Raw genomic sequence first — 19,153 nt, forward strand, 5'->3', positions numbered from 1 at the left:
TTTGATCCTTTCCTTAAGTTGATTTATCTTGTACTCTTTGTAAATATTGGTATGATGATGTTTCCTTAACATTTTCCTTTGATTTTATCATCGATATCCTCGATTGATTTTCCTTGAATGCGGCTTTGATTTCACATGTTGTGAGATTTAATCTGATTGAACAAATATTTACATTCCATTCTTAACTGGTGCGCCTATCCTTAGTGTGATCACTGAGAGCATCCCGATTGTAGCCTTGTACTTGTGTTGTATCTTGTTTACTTCCTGCATCAAGAACCTGCTCAGTATTGTTATTATTCAAATGTTTGAATATGAGGTTAACAAAACATTGTCAAGTTTGTAAATATTTATTTTATTTTATTTTATTTGGAAAAAAGCATAAGTACTCCCTTGAACTATAGTAAAAATTTTAACAATACACATTTTCTTTATATGTTCTAATACCTGCTAACTATTTTAAAATGTAATAAATACACGTTTTTTTGTGTTAAGGTGGCTTAGAGAGTGTTGAAAGTAAATAACAAGTAAAAAATATGAAGAAAGAAAAAAAATTAATTAGTATTCAACATATGTCCTTTCTTAATTGACCATTTTAGCATTAGTTAGTAAACATAATTGATAAGAAAGCTAAGTGACGGCTCAAGCTAATTAGTGGTCTAAAGTCAAAAATAAGTTGGAAGACTAAATTTTAATTACTTTTTTTTCAATGTGAGATTCAAGTTATTTATTTCTTTTTGTTAAAAAAAGGTTTTATTTTTTATGATCTTAATATATATATATATATATATATATATATATATATATATATATATATATATATATATATATATATGTATGTATGTATGTATGTATGTATGTATGTATGTATGTATGTATGTATTGATCTTGTGGTCTTAAACATACCATGTGATAGTTAAATTTAAAAAATGGTCCATAAAAAAGAATCTTAAACAAATTAAAACATTTTTATTTTGTTGCTAAAAAGCTGAAGATAATTTTATTATTACTAAAAAATTAGGCCCTTCAATTTTGGGGTTTAAGTCATATGCCTCATCTTTAAAGGCATTAAGTCACACTCGAAAAAAACCCTAATTAAAACAACAATAACAAGAAATATACTCTGATGATGGGTGTATCTAAATTCATTGTGTGATGGTGGTGGAAGCAACAAAATTTAGTTATTTCAAACTTGTTTCCCTTAAGATTGTAGTTTTTCTAATAATTACACTATTAAGAAAAAGTAAAATATTTGTGAAATTCTAATTATCTTATCTTGAGAAAACATAAATTAAAGGCATATGGACTTATGGCTTAGTCTTGAATAATGAATATCACTTTAACGATCAATTCTTTTTTTAAGTTATAGGAATCTGATTTCTCATTCAAGTCTTGATGGTTTTATGTTTGATTATGGGGTTGGATATGAATATTTGAATTAACAAAATAATACTATTTCTCATGATTTTAGTATTATTATTAATAGGTTATACATAAATTAAAATTTCAGGATATATTTTTTTATTATGTTTCACCAAAATATTGAAATTAAGTGTGTATTTCACTAAATTAATATTTTATGCTTCTTGTAGAACAAATGTTTGGGGTCATATATTTCAAAAGAGGTTAATGGTAATACTAGTATTAGTTGTACCAGAGTTAAATTTATGGTCAAACATTGTACTAAAATTTCATACAAACTATTTTTATATGTACTACCAAATGACACCTTTAGTGCTAAAGGAAGTGTTAAGTATTATCTATTCATTTATAATGTTACAACAAACACATGTCATTCCTATAATATTTTGATGTAAGCACTCAATACTATAAATTTCTAGTACAACAAGTATAACATCACTAATTTAAACGTCTATGTTTTTTTCAAATTCTATACAAAAATACTTTATATGTGTTTGATTTAACCTAAGCCAAACAAATTTACATCAAGAGTTGCTGCTTAAAGAAATCAATGCAAATGTCAACTAGAAATAATTTCTTTAGCATTTTTTAAACATGGAAAAAGGTTACATTTGCCTCCTATTATGTACCTTTTCTTTTAATCTTAGAGTTGTGACATGTTTGTTTGTTGTTCATGTAGTGTGTACTTTTACCTTATCTATCGTACTTTTGTTTACTTTCTACAGATTGTCATGCCTCCGGATATCACATTTAATCATGTGAGAACAGTTAAATTTTATGATGTACTATTAGAAGACGTTGAAATGAAGCTTATCAATGTTTTATTGGCAAAGTCTCCAGCATTGGTGAAAATGGTAATCAAGCATCATCAAATGGAAACTAACAAATCTCTCAACGTACTCGCGGAGATAACAAAGTTTCAAAGGGCATCATCTAAAGAAGAAGTTGTGTATCTTGTTGATTAGTATCGTTATCACAATAATTCTTAATCTTTTGCTAAAATATTTTGGAAGTACAAACAGAAACGAGACGTTTTGTTGATGAAGTAGCAAGGCTGTGTTTTGCCTTTGCTTTAAGGTACTATAAAGATTTTATCTGCTTGGAAACATAGAATTAAGAATCTGGATTAATGTTTTGAATACTTTGTTGGGGAACAGAGATGGTTTTACATTTCATGCTTGTTATTGATTTAAGACTTTGGTTGTTTATTTTGGACTTATGTTTTGTGATGCAGAACTAACAAAGATTTTGCATGACATTCTTGTTATTGATTCATCTCTGAAATAAGACATGGCTTTAAAAGTTGGAACTGTCACGGGCTAATTTAGGTAGAAAATGAAAAACACATGATGATTTATATATAACACTCGCAAAAGGAAAAAAAAATGAAACTTTAAATGTGTCTTTCCTTAACTTTTTCTTCTACTATATATATTCTCTCTATTTTAATATTTGTGATGCATCTTAAATAAGATATATTACATACTTTAACATGTAAGATGACCGTATGATATACAAAATATTTAAACAAGAAAATGTATATTACTTGGGAGTTAATATATATACTCTTAGAATCATTAAGACAAATGAAAAAAGAAGTTTTAGTTGTTAAATACGAAATCAAATTTGCTCTTTATTTCAGATGGGTCACAAAGGTCGATTTGATTTAATTTTTAATTAGAATAAACCTAAACTAACTATTTCATTTTATTAGTTCTAAAAACTAAATCAAATCATATAAAGTTGGATTTTTCAATTTTTACTTTAGTGTTTTTTTTATTTATTTTATTATTTTATAATTACACGGTGATTGAAAAAGAGATTAAATATATTTTCAAAATTTTCAAAAAATGATTAAATTGACATAAATAAAAAATACTTTCAACATTCGTTACAAAATAAATTGTTAACTTCAAAACTGAAACTATAATAGTATAATTGTAACTTGCATCCTAATAATAAATAAAATAATTTCAAAAGCTTGTCTCTTCAGTTTCTTCCAACACCTCCATTTGAGAAGACAAAGAGAGCAGAGTGCTTCACATTCATCCTTTCTCAGGTTCTTCTTCTTCTTTGTTAACACAAACTCTCTGCTTTTATGGTTTTTGTTCTATAGATTTTTGATATCAAGATTGCATTTTTATTTTTTGGGTATGCTTTAATATGATGAAATTGAAGTGGGGTTTGCTTAGAACTTGATGGGATTAATGTTTTTCAAGGACATGGTGTGATGGTAGGTGTAGGTCTATCATGGATGTGTTTCAGTAGTGGCAGAATTAGGATTTTCACTATGTTGGAATAGGAATAATAAGTTTCTAAGTTTTGGATAACTCAAAAACACTTATTTTACTTGGATTTGATACACTTGAGTTGTGGGTCTTTCGAAAACAATATCTTTTTCAGTACACAAGTAAACTAGGTACTGTGTACTCTAACCAGACAGTTTCGAGATTTCCTTACATATTGTGTTCTTGTTTATTTTCTGCAGATTCTTGTCGTAGTAGTGATTTGATGTTATGCTTCCAAATGGGAAAAAACAACTTTTACCTCCGTGATGTACTTAGCAACCTTCATGATAGTGTAATTGATGACATTCTAACGAGATTGCCTTTACGAAATGTTGTGAGGACAAGCATCTTATCAAGAAATGGAGATACAATTGGCATAGACTTCCGCAGCTGAAATTTGATCAAACACTTTGGAAAACAATAGAGGACTTGGCCGTTCATGTAGGACCAATTACTAAATTTACCCTTGATCACTTGATATAATTCCTCTCAAGGAATGGCATTCAACATCTTGTCTTTAAACCTCCGTTTAGGAGTAAGCCATATGATTGCCTTCTGCATATTTTACATGTTCACAATTGAGGTATCTGTTTCTGAAAGACTGTCAAATACGTCCCACTCATGTCTTTGAGGGATTGATTAGTTAATTAGCTTAGCACTAATTTAAGTCACAATTTCTTCTGAATTTCTTGGAAGTATAATTTCACATTGCCCGTTGCTTAAGCATTTGGTGCTGCAACACGACGCTATTACAAATCACATTTAAATTAGTGATCCCAAGCTAAGGTCATTTATCTTCACTGGCAATATAATGTTTTTACATTTAAAGAATGTCCCTCTTCTTTCCAAAGTTTCATATGAGCCTACAGAATATTCGGAAGAGGTTGAACATGATGTTGACAATATTTCTGAGTCTATTCCTGCTCTCGAGAATCTTTGCTGGAATCACGAGTATGTTTAGGTAATATAGCTTCATAACTTGCATTTTCATTACTTTTAGTTATCTGATTTTCGACATTTTCTTCCTAGGACGTGTATATTGGACCATTTCCCTTATACTCTTTTCTATCTTAAACGCCTCCACATATATTGCATTAATCTATGAGTATTCTTTGATCTTCCGTTTGCTCTTTGCTTGATAATAAGTTCTCCAAATGTAGAAGAAATTAAAATCGAGGTTATTAATGATGTTTACTTTTCCCTCTCTTTTTTCGTATGTATTGACTTTCTTATGATCTTCAATTTTAAATCAAGACTGATGGTTTTTTTAATCTTTCTTAGAACTATTTTGAACATGCGCGCCGGGAGGCTGTTGATGATATTCCTGAATGTTTCTCGGATATGACATTTAATCACCCGAGGATAGTAAAGATTGATAATGTAACAGGAGTAGCAGCTGAAATGCAGCTTATAAAGGTTTTATTGGCCAAGTCTCCAACACTGTTCAGAATGATAATCAAGCCTTGTGAAACGGAAGATAAAAAATATTTTAATGTACTCGCTGAGGTAACAAAATTTTAGCGTACATCATCTAAAGCAGAAGTTGGGTATAATGTAGATTAGAATCCATATTACAATCCTGTTTGATCTTAACTAGTCTTTAATAAGATCATAATCTTTTTCTAAAATGTTTGAAATCGTAAAAAGAATGTTGATACAGCAGTAAGGCTGTTATTTTGCATTTGCCACTATGAAGACCATCATTTTGTGAACATAAGTGAATTTGGATGTATGTTTTTTATTAATCTGTTTCAATGTCTATTCTTTGAATGATCTATGGATGACGCTTTGGCTGGTTATTGATCTTTTTAATACATTCATTGTGGTCCTCATGGTCATTGTGCATTGGTTTTATTTGATATGATCATGACATGAGTTGAGCGTAAATGGAATAGTGAGGATTCATATAGTCGATTTCAACTAGTTGCTTTATGAGAGTCGACGACGTTGTTGACACATTTTTCTGAATAGTGAGAAAGAATGAAATTTGATCAAATTCCTTGATCTTAATGGTTAATAAACAATACCCATTTTGAATGGAAAAGATAATCCCTTTCAACAACATTTTCAATGAGAATTATGATACAATATACATTATAAGCTAAAATTGAATTTCAACAATATTATTCTTACAAGCTCAATGTTACAGTTCCACATCCCAGAAAAATTATCACTAAAACCAGGAAAAGGGAAAAAAGAGGGGGTGGGGGTGGGGGTGGAGTCAGTTGTTCATAAATCAGTTTTTTTTCTATACAGTTAGAACATATCCCATTCCTTTATCCAGATTCCATATAAATCATATATATACAAGCTTCATCGAACCCTACCGCAGACAAAAAGTCTGGTATATAAGTGGAGAAGAGTAAAGGGGAGGGTCTATCATCCACTGAGTTATGAACCGTGCACTATTGATCCTCGAGGACTTCTTGGTTACAAAAAAAAGGAAAAAAAACAAGCTCAATAACATACAACATTATTACTTGACCATTCTATCTTAGATGCCCTTTTTTTTGTTTCATTTAATTGACTATATTTTATAATCTAAAGAAGAAGTTGTTTATCTTGTTGATTAGTATCATTATCACAATCTTTCTTAATCTTTAGTTAAAATGTTTTGGAAGTACAAACAGAAACGAGACCTTTAGTTGATGGAGTAGTAAGGTTGTGTTTTGCCTTTTCTTTAAGGTACTAAAAAGATTTTATCTGCTTGGAAACATAGAATTGTGAATGTTTTGAATACTCTGTTTGGTAACAGAGATGGTTTTTTACATTTCATGGTTGTTTATTTCGAAGTTATGTTGTGTGTTGAATTTTCTTAGGGAGCTTAAAACATTGAGTGGAAACTTAATTTTGGCTAGTATTTTAGGCCCTTTTCTGTTTTTTATAATGAAGGGTTATGTTGTACCTAAAATACCCTTGAAGTATTGGAAATGGTACAAAATTACACTTCATCCATCTATTGGCTCCAAAATACCCTTTTCACCCACCTATTAGGTCCAAAATACCCTTGTCATCCACCTTTTGGTTCAAAATGGACCGTTAAATAAGAGGTCAATTTTGAATCCAAAGTTGGATGACAAGGGTATTTTGGAGCCAATAGGTGAATGAAAAGGGCATTTTGGAGCTAATAGGCGGATGAAGGGTAATTTTGTACTATTTTCAATACTTTAAGGGTATTTTAGGCCCTTTTTCGTATAAAAAATCATAAAAAATGATAAATTTTATTGATTTGGACTTATAAAACTTTTTTATGAAGGTTTACAAACTTGATTACATTTACAAAAATAAAAAAGGAATAGTTTTAAGGATAAATGAGATCAAAATGATTGGAAGAATTATATATTATAAAGTGAACAATTAATATAGGACTATGAAAAACTTTCTTTTCGAAATAACCTTGAAAAAAAAGTAAATATCACACAAATTAAGGGGAAAAGAGAGTAAAAATTAATGTGATTGTGTATTTAGAGAAATTGGCAGGTATATTTAGTTATTAAAAATTTACTTTGATCTGTCCAATTCAGTCCACTTAATTTTTTTGCATGTGACATTTAATACCTTAAAATAGTTAACTTTGATTGTATAGCCAGTTACAAATTCAATTTTCTGATTTTATAAGTTATTTTAATTATAGGAAATCGTCGTTTTTATGTAAAAGAGATCTAAAAAATACCAAGAGATATCATTTGTTTTGTATTATAGATACAAAATTCCTACATTTTAGCCACTTTTTAAGTAAGGGCGAATCTAAAAGGGGCGAAGGTATTCTCATTTGAAATTTCTTGTCAAAAAATTTATATGATATATATAAGAATTTTTTCAGTGTTTATATATAAATTTTAAAGTGTAACTTACATTAATAGTTATAGTCTTAGGGTTATCAGATAGAAATAGCTACAAGTATCATATTTTTAAAAAATAGCTAAGTTTGTGAATGGTTATATCCATATATATGTCGTTTTATTTTTAATAGGAAAACTTATTCTAATAAATTTCCCACTAAATAAGGTAAATTGGTTAATGTAACATACAAGGCTTTTTTTCAGCCCTTAAATCCATTAATTCGGCATTTTAAATATGTAACTGATCACTACCTTTTAGTATTCTTATCAGTTCAAAAATAAAAATTAGCTATGCTCTTTATTCTTCAATTGCCTCCTAAGAAAAATACAATTAAATATCTACCATCACATATTTTGATCCGATGTTTCATAAAATAGAGCGAAGAGAATTGCTATGTAGAATATAGCATTAACTTAACAATGGTGAAGAAATAAACTTCGTATTCTGATTTATGACGGTATGCATAGTAATGAAAGGTTTATTTTTTGTGAGAAAAATGATATTTTTCGTATTAAGTTGTTTATGTATTCATTTATTTAAGTATTTAATGTATGCATACTTTCGTATAGAATGTATAAATGAAATTATGTATTGATTATAGGTTGTACTATCAACTTATTGCACTTATTTAGTAAGTGATGAAGGGAAGACTTATATCTTATGCTTGGAAAAGAAGACGTGTAGTTGCAATAGGTTTCTAGTTTATGGAATACAATGCGCACATGCGTGAAGGGTGTTGAACAAAACAAGAATTGTTCTAGATGAATATTGTTCACATTTTTACTTGTCAGAAACAATATTGAAAACATATGAAATGCATGTATCCTCTTCCTAACAAAAGTGAATGGAATCTACTTGAACACACTGCTACTGAAGTTGTGTTGCCATCAAAGTACAAGCTACATCCGGGAGGCCAAAGAAGCAATAGAAGTCATTTAGTGATTTGAGTAAAAGGAAGTGTACTAATTCTTGTTGTACACATATAATAGGTGGTTCATGTCAAACTGCAATATGAAATGCATAGTACTTGATACATCCCGCTGTAAAATCATTCTTTAGCTTAATTATCGTTATGTCGAATCAATGAATTAAAAAAGTTATCTTCTCTTTGAAATATTTGTTTTTTTATTTGTTTGCTTAAATTATAAATTAACTTGAATGTTATCTCAATACTTAATTTGATACTATTAATATGTATTGACATATCCAAACTACTGACAATACGTGCATATAGTTATACTTGATAATATGTTGGTGAATACATATATATAACAATTATGCTAGTGAAAAAGTTGATAAATATAATACACAACCTATAAAAATACAAAAGGAACAATATTCTTTGTATACACTTACAAATTACTTTGGTGTATGATAAAAATCACTTTAAAAACTTGTAATAATGTAATTACTACCAACATTTACGATATGGTTATCACTTTTAAGAATGTAAGTATCCAAATTTCTTTAAATAATAACTCACAATAAATAAATATTGTAATACTTGTGTATATTTTGTTATGAAAAAGAGTCTAGCATACATTTATACTATTGAATATATTGATAAAAAAATTACACAACTGAACATATTGATTATCAAAAGTAGATATCCAAGTGTATATGTTTTTAGATGAACTGTATATTTATATAAACATACATCCATCTCTTGCTACCACTACATTGAATGCAATAACCGCAACAAAAAAGTTTAATAAAGGAGCTACCAAAATAGTAAAGAAACATGATCATATATCAATAGAAGAGTTGATAGTGTTTGACAAAAAATAAAACATTAGTTAAGCATTCAATAGAAGTTAAAAATGAAAACTAGCAAAAGAAACTAATAAATTCTAACAAGTTGAGTATTATCGATTTTTGCGGGTGGCCTGATCATTCTGGGTGGTGCCTCAATCTCGCTAACAGCCCCTTCTTCCTCCTTCTTTGCTGCATATTCTCACAATACTGTGTCGTATCTGAGGCGGTGTAACTTAGAATCAAGATATTGAACTGAAATACTTTCACCTTCACTTAGGTACTCTGCAAATGCTAGATAATATATCCGACAATCCCTGATAAATGAGGAAAATACATTACTTATTAAATAAGATACTATTTTTTTAAGTATATTAAGAGAATGACAACACTTAGTACAACCAACTTCTGAAAAAATAATAACAACATAACTCTAAATACACTAGAAAGTATTCAAAAATGAAAAGGGATTCAAATACAACAGAAGATATTCAAAGTGTATGACACACTATAAATATTCAATGGTTAAATGTATGTCACAATATACAAATTTAGAAGGTATATCCTCCACATAAACTTACTTGTTCAACTTACACTACATTCATATGACTACACCTTATTATAATCATCTTCAAAAAACAAATAACAACTTATCAAATTTTTTCCATTCATAGTCAGTGATGTACCTTCTTTCCCCTTACAAGAACCACAATTTTCTTATTCTTCCATCAGACTCAATGTTATAGGGTTATTCAAAGATTCTGATTTCTTCTGAATCTCCATTGCAACAATGGAGCATGAAATTTGTGATTGCTTTTTTGCTATACACAATCAAACGAGAGCATTCCAAACAAATAATTATTGGGATAATTTGTGCCTGTTGTGACCCTGTTAAGAGTATCCAATTCCGACATAACAATATTGAATACAACCAACAAATTTAACCCTAACAATATGCCAAAACGTAAAACTATATAAAATATTCAAAAAAAAAAAGAGGGAAAAATGTGAATTAGAAGATATCGGTCGAAACCAATAACAATTAACCATTGAAGAACAAGCAAACTTGTTGATTGTGAGGATTTGATGAGCGAAGAGTCTGTAATTTTGTGGATCCTACTAAGAGATGGAGTTGATTTAGGAGTAATAGAATTGATTTGGGGGATAAAGAATTTAAATTAGGGATAATGAAAAAATGCTGAAAAGGTGAAAATAGGGAAGAGAAACTGTTAATAGTGGGAAAAAGTAAATTTTACCATTTTTTTAGAAGACCATGAAAAGTTGGAGGTTTTGTAGTGTTATAAATTTTTTATACATACTCATAAAATATTTTTTTCAATAACGTTATTGTGTACTAAAATATTTTAAAGAACTAATTAAATAATTAAACTTAGCGAAAATTGAGTTGAGTTGGGTCTCGACTCATTATCTGCCCCGTTTTGGCTCCATTCATATTGATCCAATCAAATTCAGTTTGGATTGGATATTGACCCGTTTGTTGTCTTGACCCATTATGATAAAATTGATCCAATTTGCTCAAATACCGTCCCTAACAATGCCTAAGATCAAGATAGAAGAAAACTCAATGAAACAAATGCACTTATACAGGAAAACTAATTATAAAACTACCAAATAGTTATCCTCTTTTGGATGAGTCGCGATTTAATACAGAAAATAAAGATTAGCCTAGAAATATCTAATGTTACAACCAAATTGTAGATATGCATGTGTATTTACCATTTTTCTACGAAATAAAAAGACTAGCTATAAAAAGTAATTATTTTAGCATTCACTACTAATATTACTAATATGATAATTACATATCATAAATTAGTTGTACCATATAAGTTTTATTTTATTTTAATAATTAAATAGAATCATCATTTCATTAGATTACATGTTGCGCAACAAAAACAATAACATTTTCCGTTGAATCCTATAAATTGGTCATTTTATGTTCATTAGGGTTACTACCTCCATTCGATTCAATCACGAAAGTTACAGTACCGTAAGATAGGGCAAAGAGACATTGATTTCGTTTTGTACCTCAAATACGCTCGTTCAGAAACCCGGAATGTATATATACTAATTTCTTTATTAGCATAAATGTTTATGATTTTACATGATGTATCAGAGCCTGGAACTTGAACTAATGATTTTCACTCTTAAACTAACTTTATCTTGTGATGAGAGGCGAAGTCACATTCATATGTGTGGGTGCATATACATGTATATCTATATCTGACCAAAAAATATAATTAACAGCACACTCTTAATGAGTATAGAGCTATCATTGTGCTAGAGAAATCACCCACAAATCTAGGGTTGAATCTAGCTAAAGCCATTATTTCTTTTTAAATTTACTGGTGCACCTGAAGTCTTCAATTCTTAAGTTCATTTTTTGTTTGTTATAGACACAAATTTAATTTTCTATTATGACATAAGATTTTAGACAACCGCTATTAAGATTGAAGAAAGAAAAATATGTTTGAATGGGCATTTAACAAACTACAACTTTGATAGATTTAATACATCATGTTAGGAAACTAACTAAAAGAAACAGAATGATTCTTATTTTGTCCTAGAACCCACGAATTCCAAAAAGAAATAGTTAGGGAAAAAACTAGTCAAGTTTTTTAAGTATTAAATCTTTTTTAGGTGGTGTGAATAGTGTTGAAAGCAAATGACAAATAAAAAATAAGAAGGAAAAAAATTAACCAGTATTCAACATATGTCATTTCTTAATTGAACATTTTAACATTAGTTAGTGTAGAAATCTCACAATAGTATGGAGAAATCAAGGATGTATTGATGATTATAATGTTGAGTTACAAGCTCCTTACATAGGAGAAGAGTCATATTCTAGTTGTACTAGGAGTCCTATAACAATACAATAATTATATGAGTAGTAATTTATTACAAGTCAAATACATTATCCTAGTCAACTCCTATAATGTTCAATAGCTTAATTATATATAACTTAGGATTTCGTAGTCTAATCCTAGTATTAATCCAACTATAGCTCGTCAACCTACTTCAATGGAGTTGTTCTTTTGACGTGTTCCATCAATCATCAAGCTTCCTTCAACACTTCCCCTCATGCTAGTGAGTAGAGGAATTGTATCTCCTAGCTTGCTGCAAAAAGTAGTGAAAACCTGTTTTGTTAAGGCTTTGATATTAATTTCAGCTAGTTGATCCTTAGGATTCAAAAATTGAGTAAGAAATTGTCCCCTGGCCCCTTTCTCACGAACAAAATGATAGTGTCGTTCAACATGTTTGGTTCTAGAATGTATAACAAGAATAACTTTCATGTACAACACACTCATATTATAATAATACAATGTAGGAACAGATCGAAGGAACACTACAATGTCCTGAAGAAGCTATAAAAACCAAGTCATTTTTGGGGCAGTGGAGGCTAGTGTTCTATACTCAGATTCAGCGCCCGATCGAGCTATTGTGGTCTGTTTCTGGGAGGTCTAAAAAATACAATTTGCATCTATGTAGATACTATAACCTGTAGTTGATCTCCTAGTTGTGATACAACCTCCCAATCAGCATTTGAGTAGCCATACAACCTACATGGTGATTATGAAATAATTCTAAGTGCAAAGTGTAGAGTACCTTTGATGTAACTGCTTATCATTTTTACCCCTTAAAGATGTTCAATGTTTGTGCTTTGCATAAATTGGCTTGCTAAACTCATAGCATGAGTGATATACGGTCTTGTGAGGGTCAAATTTGAAGAGTCCCTACTATCATTTTGTAAAATGATGCATATACAAGACTTCCCACAGCTTCATGCAAACCATGTTTTCTAGCCAAATGAGTGGCTACAACCTTTGCCAAAGTCATCTCTTTCTTGGCCAACTTCTTGCTTTCAAGCTTATCATTCCCATAGACTCATATTAATTAGCTTAACGTAGATGTATTTACGTTGTGCTTGTTTCTTAGATCACTCACTCTACCAAGAGGTAAAACCTTCTATCCTTGTTTATGTGAATGTACATCTTTAAAACAGCTTTCGGTGCTTATCACATTCAAGATTTATCAATCCATACACTAAATTTAAAATAAAAGCTTTACAAATATATTCAGCCAAATAAAGAAATAGGCAGTAGCAAAATTCAACATCAAAAGAAAATCAAGGAGAAATACAGTCGGTAAAACGGAAACCTAAGATATCAAATTTGAAAACCAAGAGCAAAACAGAGTTACCCTTGAAATTGCAATAGTCAACTTGATCACCCTAAATAAAGTGAGTCAGACATATTATCAAACAGCTTGGGTTTATAAAATTTCCAACATATCCCTAATTATAAGATTGAATCTCTGCACAAATCAAGTTGGATAATTCTATCCCAAAATTAAGTGAAATATAGATAAGCATCAGTGGCTATGACAAGTATATGATAATATTGCAAAAATTAGAGAAAAACTTGAAAAATACGAAAAAGCGGCAATTATCCTAAAAACTTGAGAAAATTAAGGGAAAGTTGTCAAATAAGTCTCGTTTTTGTTTTTGGTGACAGATTGACCAAGAGCTAGTCAAATTCTCTTTAAAATGTAACTAAGTAGATATGGTACCAAATTAACATTTCTAAAACTTTCTGATTTTTTATAAAATACAAAAAATCACACTTATATAATTCAAACCAAATCATTTAAAAAAGAATCTTTTCATCTTCTTCCTCTCTTCTCTCTCTTCTTCCTCTCTTCACTCCTAAGGGATTGTTCTTCTTTTTCCTTAAAAATTCAGAAATTCCTCGTTACCCTTCCTCTCCAGTCCTCCATTATCTTCCTCTCTAGTCGTTACTCTCTCATCTTTCTGAACTATAATTATGTTCGACTAGACTTAATGATGTGTATTATTTATTATTTTTGAAAGAAAATCAACCAACTCAAAAAATCCTCATTTTGAGGAAATGTATATGTATTGTTATCATTCAGTGAAAAGACTTTTTTGTTGGAGTTGCTGTACTTTTGTGGCTATTTTGATGATATCATTTTAGAAATATAGTGTTGTTCAGGTGTCCAACATATATTTTATTTGTTGAAACTTTTAGCATATGTTGCCACATTTTAGGATATGTTGGTGCATATTCAAACAGTTATCATATGTTGTAACATCTCACTTTAGGTCAACATCTTGAACATCTGTTGCCACATAAGATTCATATGTTGCTACAACCGGTATATTTGTGTCAACATATGATTCATATGTAGCAACATAAGATCTATATGTCGCAACAGAAATTTTATGTGTCGCAACAACAAGTATATATGTGGCAACATAATATTAATTTATCGCAACAGACTATCCATCTGTTGCAACATACTGCTATTATTATTTTATAATGAATTTTAAAATCTCAATCTTTTTTTATCTACCTTGTAGATGAAATGATATAAGAAACTTCATTTTCTAACATGAAATGCTCTTTTTGTCTATGTGAAGAATGTGAGCAGCAACATAATTATTTTATTAGTCGTGTTAAAAAACTCACTAATATTTTTAAGGAAATCTCTCATAATATTGATGTGCAAAGATCCAAGAAGATTTCATAGCCTTTGAAGTGTAGGAGGTTGAAAAAATCTATTTCCCAAACACTTTGTAAATAGTGAGAAGAAAGAAAAGGAGAAGAACGCAAAGGAGGAGAAGGAGAAGGAGAAGGAGAAGAAGGCAAAGGAGAAGAAGGAAAAGGAGGAGAAGGAGAAGAAGGCAAATGAGGAGAAGGAGAAGGAGAAGGAGAAGGAGAAGAAGTCAAAGGAGGAGGATGAGAAGGAGAAGAAGTCCAAACAAGAGAAGGAGAAGGAGAAAGAGAAGAAGAAGAAGGCAAAGGAGATGGAGAAGGAGAAAGAGAAAAATAAAGAGAAGAAAGTTGAAGTCGTCAGTTGTGATGTGAAGCGAAAATATGCATTTGAAGGTTTTAACGTTGACGGAGAGGGTCCAACTGAACTAATGTCATCCTTCTCGCAATGGATAAACGAGGGTCTTTACAAGCATCATGCAAAAAATTAAGTAAAGTAAGGTCGTTTAACTATTATTAGTATTTCTTTTTGTTGTCCACTAAATAATTATTTTTAATGATTACACAATTGCATAGGAAACAAGGAGGATCACTACTTAGCCAATTGCTCAAAACTTGATTTGTAGTTACATTTCGAAGGAATAAGGACTGGTTCTACATAATGTCTCAACCCAATAAGTGATGGAATGATGAGGTAAATCCATTCCCACATTTAGATGTATTTTTTAGTACAAGGAATACATACAATTAAATTGATACACTTGTTTGATGCATGAGTGCAGTGTGTGGATGTCATATTTTACTATTTGCTTAAGAAGTCGAAGCACAAGATTTAGTCTAAATATAAATATACCACCAGTAGTTGTTTTTTCAAAACATATATTGACAATGTTAGTGAATATAAGAATAAAATCGTTGGCATAATAATAGGGTTTGGTATACCTTGTGAACTGCCTTGGCACCTTGCAAATGATGTTTATGTCCCTGTAAATAGCAATGGGGAATTCCATTGGGTCTTGGTAGTCGTTGCATTGACAGAATGGTGCATAAAAGTGCATGATTCCATGTCCTCAACTAGCTCTAATAGAAAATTACCCTCGAAGCTTAAAAAGTTGTCTACAATGTTGTCAAAGTACCTTGAGTTAAGTGGATTTTTTGAGCAAAAAGAGTGAACCAACTGGTCAGTTCTTAAATGTTACCAACGAAAGAACAAATCTCACTCATTCGAAGTCAGACATGTTACTGGTATTGCCCAACAAGAAAACAATAGTCTGTAAGTATCACCGTATTATTTTGACTTACGACTATCGAAATGTGATGTTATTATATTTTCTGATTTATGATATACCATGCAGCGATTGTGGAATTTTTGTTGCTGCATACGCCGTGTTTTTGAGTGATGGATTAGAAGTACCATTATGTGGAATTAGTGTTGACACCCTTCATGTCACGACCCAAATCGGGCCGCGACTGGCACCCACACTTATCCTACTATGTGAGCGAACCACCCAATCTGAACCTCAACATTTTAAACATAATGAACAAAATACAATGCGGAAGACTTAAACTCATTAATGAAAATCAATTCAATAACTTCTAAAAAAACTCAACAACTATTATTATCCCCAAAATCTGGAAGTCATCATCACAAGAACATCTATCCTCAAATTACTAAAACTAAGAGTATCTAAGAAACTAAACATAAATAATAGCTAGTCTATGCCAGAACTTCAAGGCATCAAGACATGATGAGGAAGATCCAGTCCAAGCTAGAAGCGTTAGCTCACCCTGAAATCTGGTGTGACGAAGACTGGCTAGAGTGGCGATTGAGTTGAGGATGATGGTACGTTTGCTGCACTCCACTATGAATAAAAAGAAAACATACAAGTAGGGGTCGGTACAAAACACAGGTACTGAGTAGATATCATCGGCCAACTCAAAATAGAAAAACAGTATATATCAGATAATATCATAAAATCAACTACAGTACTTAACATGCGGCATTTACAATTACCATAACCCTTGGTCATAACACCAAGCTCATCAATGAGGACTCACGCCTCCCCATCATACTCATTTGGGAATTAGGTTCATTAAATTGAGTATATTAACATATTCAAGATTCATTCTCTTTGCTAATCCTGGTGTCGGAACGTGACACTCCGATCCTCATATACTATCCTGGTACCGGAACGTGGCACCCGATCCATATACTATCCTGGTGTCGGAACGTGACACTCTGATCCTCATATACTATCCTTGTACCGGAACGTGGCACCCGATCCATATTCTATCCTGGTGTCGGAACGTGACACTCTGATCCTCATATACTATCTTGGTACCGGAACGTGGCACCTGATCCATATTCTATCCTGGTGTCGGAATGTGACACTCCAATCCTCATATGCTATCCTGGTACGGGAACGTGGCACCCGATCCCCTAATCTCACTACTTTGGTTCATCAAGCCTTCTTTTATACCAAGGCATCATCATTAACAAAGTAGATTAGGGTTTCTTTTTCAAGATTTAGGATTCAATAGCTTCATCATGCTTATTTTATCTCAATCATATAATCACAACATGCAAACACATAATTAAGCATATAGAAGGGTTTATAACACTACCCAATACATATCAGTCACTATTAAGAGTTTACTACGAATAGTATAAAAACCATAACCTACCTCCACTGAAGAATTTGATCAAGCAAGCAATTTCCCAAAGCTTTGTTCTCTTCTTTCTCTTGATCGTACGTTTCTCCCTCTCTTTCTGTTCTTTTCTTTTTCTTATTCAAACCCTCTTTATTTTACCCTAATTAGCATATAATTAAGTATAAAAGATGGCAATAATAACCCACTAATTAACTCAAGGTTACCTCTTTTAACCCCCAAGTAGTTAGACTTATTAACATTAACCCACTAACTTTATAATTAAAGCAGGAATAGTCCAAAACGCCCCTTAAATTACTTAACAGATATCCGACCCAGCCTGGGATTACGCAGCCTGTGACGGGCCATCGTGCCTGTGACGGTCCGTCCTGCTGCTCCGTCACAGAGTTCAGAGACTCAATTCTCTGAAGAGTCTGTGACGGTCCGTCACGCCTGTGGCGGTCCGTCACGCCTGTGGCGGTCCGTCACGCGTGTGGCGGTCCGTCACGCCTGTGGTGGTCCGTCACGCCTGTGGCGGTCCGTCACTCCTGTGACGGTCCGTCCTGCCATTCCGTTACGAAGTTCAGAGAGTCGATTTCAGTACCCAATTTTCAGAATTCTAAGTATTTTGGAACGAGACACCCTCAACGGTCTGTCGTTCCCATGACGGTCCGTCGTGGGTTCCGTCGTGGGTTCCGTCGTCTCAACCTGTTTTTTCAGAAATAAAATTTTTTGCTCAAAACGACTAAACAGGTTGTTACAATAAATACCAATTTACACATCGTTCGTCCCCAAACGATCGTAAGAAGAAAAACAAGGGTGAAAAGGAGTACCTGAATCTGTAAACAGGCGTGGGTATCTTTCTTGCATGTCCGCCTCTTTCTCTCAAGTGGCTTCTTCAACGGGTCGATTCTTCCATTGAACATTGATGGATGCAATCTCCCTTGACCTCAACTTGCGAACTTCTCTATCTAGAATAGCCACAGGCTCCTCCTCATAAGACAAATTTTCATCAAGCAGCACTGAATCCCAACGAATGATGTAGTTTCCATCCCCATGGTATCATTTTAACATAGACACATGAAATACCGGATGTACTCCGGACAGCCCTGGAGGAAAGGCTAATTCATAAGCCACCTCCCCTTCCCGCTTAAGTACTTCAAATGGTCCAATATACCTTGGGCTTAGCTTACCTCTTTTACCAAACCGCATCACTCCTTTCATGGGCGAAACCTTTAGCAAAACTTGCTCACCCTCCATAAACTCCAAGTCTCTAACCTTTAGATCTACATATTCCTTTTGCCTACTTTGCGCTGCTAAAAGCTTCTCTTGAATAGATTTCACTTTCTCCAATGAATCCCTCAAAAGGTCAGTACCCCAAGGTCTAACCTCAAATGCATCAAACCAACCAATGGGAGGACTACATCTTCTCCCATACAATGCTTCGAATGGAGCCATATCAATACTTGAGTGATAGCTATTGTTGTATGAGAACTCTGCTAAGGGTAAGAAGTTATCCCAATGACCTCCAAATTCTATCACACATGCATGAAGCATATCCTCCAACACTTGAATTGTTCGCTCAGAGTGGCCATCGGTCTGAGGGTGAAATGCAGTACTAAGGTCCAACCTAGTACCTAATTCAGCATGCAATGTTCTCCAAAACTTAGA

The sequence above is a fragment of the Solanum lycopersicum genome, chromosome 4 (genome assembly GCF_036512215.1).
Source record: "Solanum lycopersicum chromosome 4, SLM_r2.1".
NCBI lineage: Eukaryota > Viridiplantae > Streptophyta > Magnoliopsida > Solanales > Solanaceae > Solanum > Solanum lycopersicum.